Raw genomic sequence first — 9,702 nt, forward strand, 5'->3', positions numbered from 1 at the left:
CACTGAAAATAAAAGAATTAACCCAAAATAACATTAGAATAGAAAAAAACAAGTAATTTTGAGCAGCAAAATAGTAAAGTAATAAATTATTATTATTATTATTATTATTATTGCAGCTGGTGCAGGACTCCTAACTGGTACTGAAAAATGCAGAGGATTACTCCTAAACTAGCGTCCCTGCACTGGCAGCCTGTTAAATACAGAATTGATTTTTTTAAGGTCCTTTTATTTGTTTATAAAGCCATGCATGAGTTGGCACCTGAGTACATTTCTGTTTTTCTCTACCTCCACTCCACCTCCCAGCCTCTCAGATCCTACAGACCAATTGCTTTTAAGTGTTCCACAGTCGAGGCTCGTGGGTAGGGGACTATGGTCGCTCCACAATTTTGGAATAACCTTTCTCAGTCCATCAAATGTTTCTCATCCATTTAATTTTTTAAGGAAAGTCTCAAGATGTACATGTTTTCAATAGCTATTGATTTTTCTTAATAGTCCTTAGTTGTTCATACTTTTGTATTTGTTTTATACATTGATCTTAAACAAATCTTTATCCTGTTTTGCTTTGTTGAACCTGTGTATGTGATATTGGTCCACTCAGGTTGTTTTAAAAGTTGATTTGATTTGAGGTAAAGAGGATGTGTCAGCATGGTCATACCTTTTCAGTGGTAGTAACCTTAAGGATGGGGCTCTTGATCTGGAGCAATGATTGAATGGATGTTACTTGCCGAAGTAGCATCAACATGAATGCATGAACACTGAATTGTAACAAGACAATCAATGTTATCCACTTCATTTACTTGTGGTTTCAATGTTGTGGCGAATCAGTGTATAATACCATACTACCGGTATTCTGTGTAGCAGTCAGACTTTTACAGCAGCTTCTCCTCACACTGTAGATCAAATGTCTCACTACTTAACCATACAGAAGCCAGAAGCCTTGCATGTTATTTGGCTTCCGATTTCTTAAGCTTAGGGATCATACAATAGTTGGGTTTATTCAATTGTCACGAGACATACTGCATGTTGTTTGATACTCTGAATATTTTACTGATATTCTAACGACAGGGGACACTCTCACTTAAAACAGGGATTGTCAAAATCAGACAGAATAGTCTGGTAACCTTGGTATTTAGTTCATGTTTTAAATGGCCACTTACTCATTCCGAGCCACAGGCTGACCACTACTTATGCTTGGGGCTTGTGTGGACTCTAAATGACCTCTGTTGCTGTTTTCTGTCTTGTTGAAAACCCAGCGGCCTGCTGTCCTAAAATGACCATTAACATTCCCATGGACCAAGCTGGCTGACTCCAGGGCAGCTTGTAATCGCCATTAGAAAGGTCTTTAAGGTCTTTTGGGATTGAGTACTAAATACAGTTGCTACAGCTTTCTCATTTGTACAGACATGGTTAACCTGGCAGCTAACCAGCAGCCAGCTGTACACTCCACTTAGGGACTGATTACTTTTTTTTATTTTTTTATACATGCAGGATAAAAGCAGTGTAGATTTACATGTGTCATCTTTTGAGCCTGTATGTCCCCTCTTGACTCTTATTCTGTCTTCCGGGCAATTTTACATTGACTGACTAATGCACATAATTTCTTAAAACATTCAGAGTGCTAATATAATGCATAGGATGTTATTTGTCTGCTTGCTGTCAACAGTGTATAGAAGGATCAGCTTGACTGGTGGGATGAATATCATCCCTATATCGCATTCTCTTCCCCACTTTCTCTCTTTCCTTCTGTGTGAGTGTGCTGGAGGGTGCAGGACTCCCAGAGGTTTATGTCTGTGACTCTAAGCAAGAGTGACATTTCTCTGACAACACCCAGAACAGGCACACACACGCACGGCCATGTGCACTCTTTCTTTCTTTCACACACACACATGGTCTGTGGCTCCCTTTCCCTCTCCCCTTTGCTCTCTAGTTCACAAACATGTCAGCAACGGGATCCACAACAATGCATGGGATCGACTGTAGGTAATGAAACATGGCTGAAGCTATCAAAGCTGCCGTGGTGTGCTGCGTGAGTGACAGATGCCAATTAGAGCGCAGAGATGCTCGATGATTGGGTCAGTGGTGCCACCGGTTATAAGGGTAACAACACATGTTACCCTCGTAACTGCCACCATGGGACTCACTCAGTTTTTTTTGTTTGTTTTTTTTTTTTTTTTGTGCATGTGGATGCCCATCTGCTCTTTTTTGCATTGCAGTAGGCACCTCCTGACCAGTTTTCTGTACGACCTTGCTTTCCCCTGCTCGATGAATCTTTTATGAGCCTGGCAATGTGGGTTTCTGTGTAGAAGATTGGAATATAAATATGGCTGTTGCGCCTAGAGCTCCTCTTCCCGCTCTGATACAAAAGCTTTCATAAGACTGAGCAGATTGGGCAAGCTGCTACTTGAACGGTGCTCTTCACATCTCTTCACTTTTATCGGAAGAAACACATCAGAGAGTGTTATGCATTCTCAAACACCAGACATAGATTTTGCCTCCACCTGCTCATTCACGTGGCTGGATAACATACCCCTTTTCCAGCGAAACTTGTTTCCTTTAAAAGTCTTTGGTTTTCATGTCAAATTCTCAGTCGGTGATTTTGTGCAGTGTAGTTTTCTCTTTGAAAGCCCGAGTTAATTGCTCACATTCATGTTATGGAGTAGAGAGCTGCGGCAGCAATTGACACATTGAATGAGAGGTGATAAACAAGAGACGGAGTAAATCTTGGTTGAACTCCTCAGATTGTACTATGCTTCCTTCTTTCCTACCTCAGCAACTCGCTCTCTGCTTTTATCTCTTCTGTACTGTCTCTCCTTTCTTTCTGCTTAACATGATCCTTGCTACGTTTGTTCCTCAGAATCGTCTCCTCACCACCATGTGTGAGTGTGACAGAATTGCCTCCCATGTTGAAAGCTAACTCAATTGCGGGGCTTTCATTTTGGGGAATGAAGGATGAGAGCTATGCAGCACAGTAGAAGCGGAAGCAGAAGGCTGGAGGAACCATTTAATCGATGTGTTTTCCGCGTGGCACTGTCACAGCCACTCAGTAGGGCCATTGATGAGGGAGGCTCTCTCTGACTGCGCCAAGGCTTAAAGGCTCCAGTCAGGGAGGCGTGGGAGCCCAGCAGCCACCAGACACTGCTGCATATCAAGCAGGCTGGCAGAGCTGCTCTCTGCAGCCGCACGGTGAGCAAGGTAGAGAGGTCCTTTGATAGAGACACTACATGTAGGAGAGGTGAGATAACAAGACGCACCAGTGGAAGGAACACCAGCTTGAATTACATTATGCTGCCTGATTCAAAACCCCTGGGATTCCTCCAAGCCTACAAAATACACATGGACACAGTAGTGTGTAACGCTGAATGCGAACGTCACATGTTGAAGTAGGAGTCACAGTTAAACACTGACATACATTTGTGTGGTGTTAAATAGGAACTCAGTATTTATCATTATCAAAGAAGAATTCAAATAGAATGATAGGTGCAACACTGATGACATATTTTCAAAGACATGTAATCTAGCTTTGATGGAACATACAAAATTGAGGGAATGTCATGTAACTCACAGACTTTTGCGTTAATTTTTCATACATCAGAGGGTTCTGATTTAGATAGGCATATAAATTGATAGGAGCTTTTCTTAAAGTGAGTCCTGCATCCAGCAGTTCCATGATACCATCACTGTTTGGGCTTTTTGGAATGGAGTGAGTATACAAACAAGGATGTTTTTCACTCTTTTTCCACTAATCTGCAGCCTCAGACACACAAAGACATCTTGTACAAAGGACAAAATGCATTTCTTCTACTCTAAAGAAAGCATCCTTTTGCCCCTCTAGTCCTTTAGTAATACTCTTGGCAATGGGTATGCATATTGCATCTAAATGATGCTAATGCTCCTGTGTGTGAGGGAACAAGTACAGCTACAAAAAAGTGCTGTACTGCATTAAAAATGTCTATTTGCAATACATATATGCAAGAGCATATGGTATGCATATCTGACATGCATTTAGTCACACACACACACGCACGCACACACACACACACACACACACACCCTCACACACACACACACGCAGACTGTCGACGGATCTGTGAACTGAAGATGCTGTGGTGATCAGGGTTGGTGGGCAGCGTCAGTACAAAGTGAGAGGATGTGAACTGAGTTTGAATTACTGCCCAGTGGAGTAGCTGTGCAGGCCGGCATAGTTGGTGTGTGTGTGCGTGTGTGTGTGTGTGTGTGTGTGTGAGAGAGAGAGAGAGAGGTTGGGGAGGAAAATAGAGAGTAGGGTTGCTAGAAATGAAAACTGGAGATTGCGGGCAGGGATAGAGGGAGAAATAGTCTGAGAGAGCCCTCTGACTGTGCCAGCAGGGTTATTATCGTTCCGTTCCTAACCAAAAGGAGAATAATAATTAGAGGCCTATCACTCTGTCGCTGTGATTTTTTTTCCCCCATCACTGGCAATGACACTTCTTGCAGATCGTCTTTAATTAGCTCTACGTTGTTTAATCAATACAGCCACGGCCATGGCAAAACAATGGCATGTGCATCCTGTCGCTCGGGCGCGAGAGACACAGGAAGCAGCAGGAAGAAAGGATGAGTGTTGACAGACAAGATGTGAGAAGAAAATGATGTAGAGTGGCATTTCTGTGGGAGGGAGGGCTAAGAAACGTCATGCTCTGATAAAAACCTGCTCTCGTGATAATTAAAGAGCGCACTTGTTTATCTATTATTGAGTTTTTGTGTGTGTTGATGAGTAGAAAGATACACTACATAATGTCTGCATGTTGCTGCGTATCAGGGTGACAAAAGCAAGCTGGTTGAAGTATGGGCTGTATATCAGGCAGCAGTGATAGTCCTATCATGTCAAACTATGCTGTGGGATCTAATGCAGTAATACTTGTTATATTTTTGAGCAGCCGAGCTGAGTGCTTCAGCCACACTAATGGTGATGTGATGAATAGGTATTCAGGAGAGGTCTCTCTCTTTACGCCTTAGTGCCTCAGGCTACTGGCCCTCTCAGGCCCAGCTCTCATCTCTTACTCTTCTCAGTGAGAGTAACAGCTTGCAATGAGCTGGTGCAGGGATCTTCAGAGAAGAGTACTTCTCACTTGTCAGGCACATTTTTCTACTTGGTATGTTTTGGATCGATAACTGCAGCTGCCACGCTTAAATCTGTGTCGATCTTATCCAAACCAAAGAACAAGACTATTAAATGTGAACTGGGACTCGCTCCATGCTAAAACTTACTGATTTGTGCCTGTGCATAATATTAAATACTTTACAGCAATTTACACAGTAAAAAAGTTTATGGGGGTAATCGATTGATGCAGCAAACTGGCACTAAATGGAGAATTCCAGCAAGGAACTTTGAAAAATAGATTATTCTGAGCTGCAAGAGACAAATGTCCTCCTTTTCAAATTAAGACAAATGCACTGTGTTTGTACAGAGGTGGACCCTTGCATTGGTGTCATTAAACTTCTAATTAAGGATTTAATCTCTGGGGGCCAGGAATGCATGTTACCCTCTCAAGCTGATTATTATAAGGTATTTCTGTCATTCTGATCTCTCTTGCTTAGTGGTTGGATCTTATTCTAAATGCTTTCTCAGAGGCAATAATCACCAATAATATGTTGTGGGAGGAATGGAGTTTTAGCCACATTTCAAAGATAACTAATGATAATAAAGTGATTATGAAAGGAAATGCCTCCTGAAGGGAAAGAAAAATCATGTTGCATCCCTCCTTGTTCTGCGTGGAATTTTAATGCAATGGATGGCCTTTCTGATTTCATATCTGCAGGCAGATATGCACTGACATACATACATTGTGTTCCCTGTGAAGATCACGCTGTGCAACATCTGGAACTCTGCAGACAAATTCGCACAGCTACTGTTTGCCTTTGTTTAGCCTACACATCATCTTTCATATTCCAAAGTACACAGATTCTATCATTTGTATATTGGGATGGAAACTGAATTTGAGGAGTATTTCTCATTCAACATCCAATTTATGGCCTTGCACTTGCTTAACATTACATTTGTTGTTGAGAGACCCAGCCTGATGATCCAGTGCTGCCCTGTGTGGTGTAGTACAAAGCTCTACGGCCACTCTGTACCATCAGGTTACCTCTCCCCTTTCCAACACCTTCCCACCCACTTAGCTTACACGATTTTTCTAATCTCACACTCGGCTAACTTCTCGGAATATTACCCCTTTATAATATTTGTACAAACCTCTCATTTCGTCTCTGTATACTCATTTTCTCCAGTTTGTTGATATTTTCCTGTCTGTTTGTTTGTCTAATCATTGAACGGATCAGTGGCTCCTTGTTTTGACAAAGCAGCAGAGACTTTGCAGATTATATGGCTGGAATGTTTGGGGGAAGGCACAAAAACACCAGCTAATGCAAGTATGTTTAGATATACTAATAATCCTCTCTGCTTTTTTTCTACAAGCATGGCAAAACTCCGTTAAAACACACAGTGACAATCTAATTTGTTTATCTACAAGTTTCTCCTAACCATTTTGCCCATAACTCCATTTGGCTGTAAATGTAATATTCAGTTAGGGGCTGTTTTGGGATTTCTCTCCACTGCACACTGTGCCTGTGCTGCACTAATAACATCTCCCTAATTAAATGTTACAGCTTCTGTGAGCATTAATAACCTGAAGACAGAGGATACAAATGGAGGCTTCAGTGTGAGCTCTGACAAAGAGGTTGGACACAAGACTGCAGGCTGGTTCTGTCCCTTCATTGCTAATATACAGTGCATGGTTGATGGGTTCTGGTCATTGTTTGCTCCTGACCATGTCAAGCACAGAGCATTGTGATTTATTTATTTTTTTTTTTTTTTTTAGCAAGTGGTTGCTACAAACTTTCAGCGAAATGGACTGTAATTGGCTGGATCTCACCACTCTTCTCTGGTCCTGTTAGCTTCGCTGTTGCAAACGTGACAGAAAACAGACAAGATGTAAATTCATCTCCTCTGGGAGTTTCAAATACATCATCCACCCTTTTCCCTCTTTTCAGATCCTCTCGTTTTCTCTTGCTGCCTCTAATAAAACCTCACAGTCTCTTTTACAGCCTTTTTGTCCATCTCTTGTGTCATTCTTTGGCTTATTTTCCTCTTGTGTAGCCTACCACAGTGATTAGCTAATCATGGCGATACCTTCTCCCTGTGACTGTGACATTTGTAAACAATGACTCAGACGGACACCAAATGAGAAAAAGCAGACACTTTGTCCACTGGCTGTTTCTATAGCGCTCTAACAAGGTACACTAGGTACATGGCATGTAAAAACAGCTCTAAACCCTTATATAGATGAACACATCATTAATGAAACAAAGCACTTTGGAAGTACAGTAATAAGACAATGAAATAGCACTCAACTCCAGCAGTGCGGAAGCAGATCTGGAAATGCTCTCAGCAGCAAACAGTAAAATTCTGTACGGAGGCCTTCTTCAGATTTGTAAATCTTAGCATGTCAATTAGATGTGTTTTATCAGCTGTGCCGTCCAAAATGGAGCTGCTACTTGAGGGAAAAGTTAGGTTGCCAGAACTCAGTGGAAGACAAGCTACCATCTTGATGAAAAAAAAAACTCAATTATTCTGGATGATTGTGACAAGGCCAGCACCAGTTCGATGAAGGGCGTTTTGAAGAGGCGAGTAGCCATGGGGGGCAGTCTCAATTAGCAGGCTTTCTTTGAGCCTCGGCTACCTTTCTGCTGGGAGAAAGACTTCCAATTTGCTGCCAGTAATTACTCCATTTACAGGAATAGCTTTCCCTATGTAACAGAGAGAATGTTTGATTAGCTGTGTGGGATAAAAGGTCAGGATGTGGCGCTGGCTTTCTGCTGTTGGATCCAGAAGAGGCTAGGTTTGTGGGACGTTGGAAAACAGATCCTTGGAGCCACAAAAATGATCATAGTAATTGTGTGTGTGAATGCATAACTGTATCCATTTGCATATGTGTGAGTGCCTCTGTGTGTGGGGCAATTTAACTGGGCATACAGTACTTGCCTGAGGAAGGACTGCACTGAGTTGTATTCAGCTGGTGCTGCTGGCATGAGACAGGGCTGAACACTGAGCCATGCTGTGCTGCAGAATGCATGGCAGCTGATTGCTACATGTAGCGCTTGTCTATTGCTTTGATCAAGGCTTTTCTTTAGCAAGCCTGAAGCAAAATGTGGCTCCCTGCTCGTGTCTGATTGAGCTATCTGAGATTCAACCATATACAGTTTATCATACCAGATACTCTACAAATAATACCGCATAAGCCCCCATGGACTGTTGAGATTGTAATCAAGGGAGCAATCAGGAGCAATCAATCCTTCTATGAATAAAATCTGAATGCCTGTTCCAGCAATATATTCAGGAAGCTGTTCTGTATACGGAGCTAAGACTTTTCCAATGCCAGCTCAGTTAAAGACACCAGAGTGCAAATATTCTTGCAGTTTAGCCTCTTAGGTTGTCCCTTATATGGCTAATTAATAATGCAGGTGGAGGGTCTGAGACATCTCAGAGGAACATTAAAATATTGCAAAGATATTTACAATTTTGTATTAATGGTGTAATGATGCAGCTATAAAGCAATGTTGGCTTAGGTTTAAATATTTCACTTAATCTGAGGGTTATGTTCCTTTAAAACACTAGCGGATGAAAAAAATATCTGTATTCAGCTGTATTATTTCATGAGACTGAGAACACTGAAGCTCAGGGGGCCTGGTCTGAATCTAACCTCATGGAAACTATGAATGCATCTCCTTATGTTCATTGTGGGTTGAATGGAAGGGCTCTACAAACTATACTTTAGAAACAGCGGATGGACTCACCACAGGGCATTATATGTGTGGTATAGTCAATACAGCCAACTAGACACACTTACTATATTGATTTTCTTTGGCAATCGTTCCCACTGGAAGGACAGATTTTCACCTGTTAACAGCCATTATTGTAGTTAACCACTATTAGGATAAGCCTGAGGCATTAGTGCTGTTTTGTTCCTTGCTTTTGTTTCATACAGTGACCAAGGTACTATTACATGCATGATGCTCAGCCAGGTCTCTCACACAGCACTGTGGCAACCACCATTAGAGGGTATTGTAGGCATTTCACAGCTCAGTGGAGAGAAATCGTTGCTCATGCAAGTGGACACAAATATGAAGAAGCTTTGACATGCACAAACAAAACTCTGCATGCATATGTAAACACAAAAATAGACACATTAAAACACACAAGCTTTGGATGCACTAATAAAACATCTTACAGAGTTCCCACTGCTACAGCATCTAAAATAATTTTACTGTCCTCAGGAGATTTTATTGTCTAACTTTCTAAAACGGTGCGGATGTAAGTGGAACATACAAGGCAACTGACTCCCACATGCAAGCCACATACATCATCTCCATTTACTTTTAATCACCTCGATTGTCAGACTGTGACTGACGTCCCTCTTTATTTGTGCAATTGTTCCCTGCTTGAATTATTGAACATATTCATCTGAACAGGACGTGTTCATTGAACGTAATGCATGCAAGGCTTGATGCATGGGTGCGCTATTGTCCTCCTGAGTTCTCTGTCACTACTATAAAATGTAAAACCCCACATGATCTTCCGTAATCGAAGGCCCACAGGAGCCATTAATAGATTAAACACTCCATGTTGAAAACACACAACTCTGTCTGCTGGCCTAAACCTTGGGGTAC

The sequence above is a fragment of the Stegastes partitus genome, unplaced genomic scaffold (assembly GCF_000690725.1).
Source record: "Stegastes partitus isolate 25-593 unplaced genomic scaffold, Stegastes_partitus-1.0.2 Scaffold297, whole genome shotgun sequence".
Taxonomy (NCBI): domain Eukaryota; kingdom Metazoa; phylum Chordata; class Actinopteri; family Pomacentridae; genus Stegastes; species Stegastes partitus.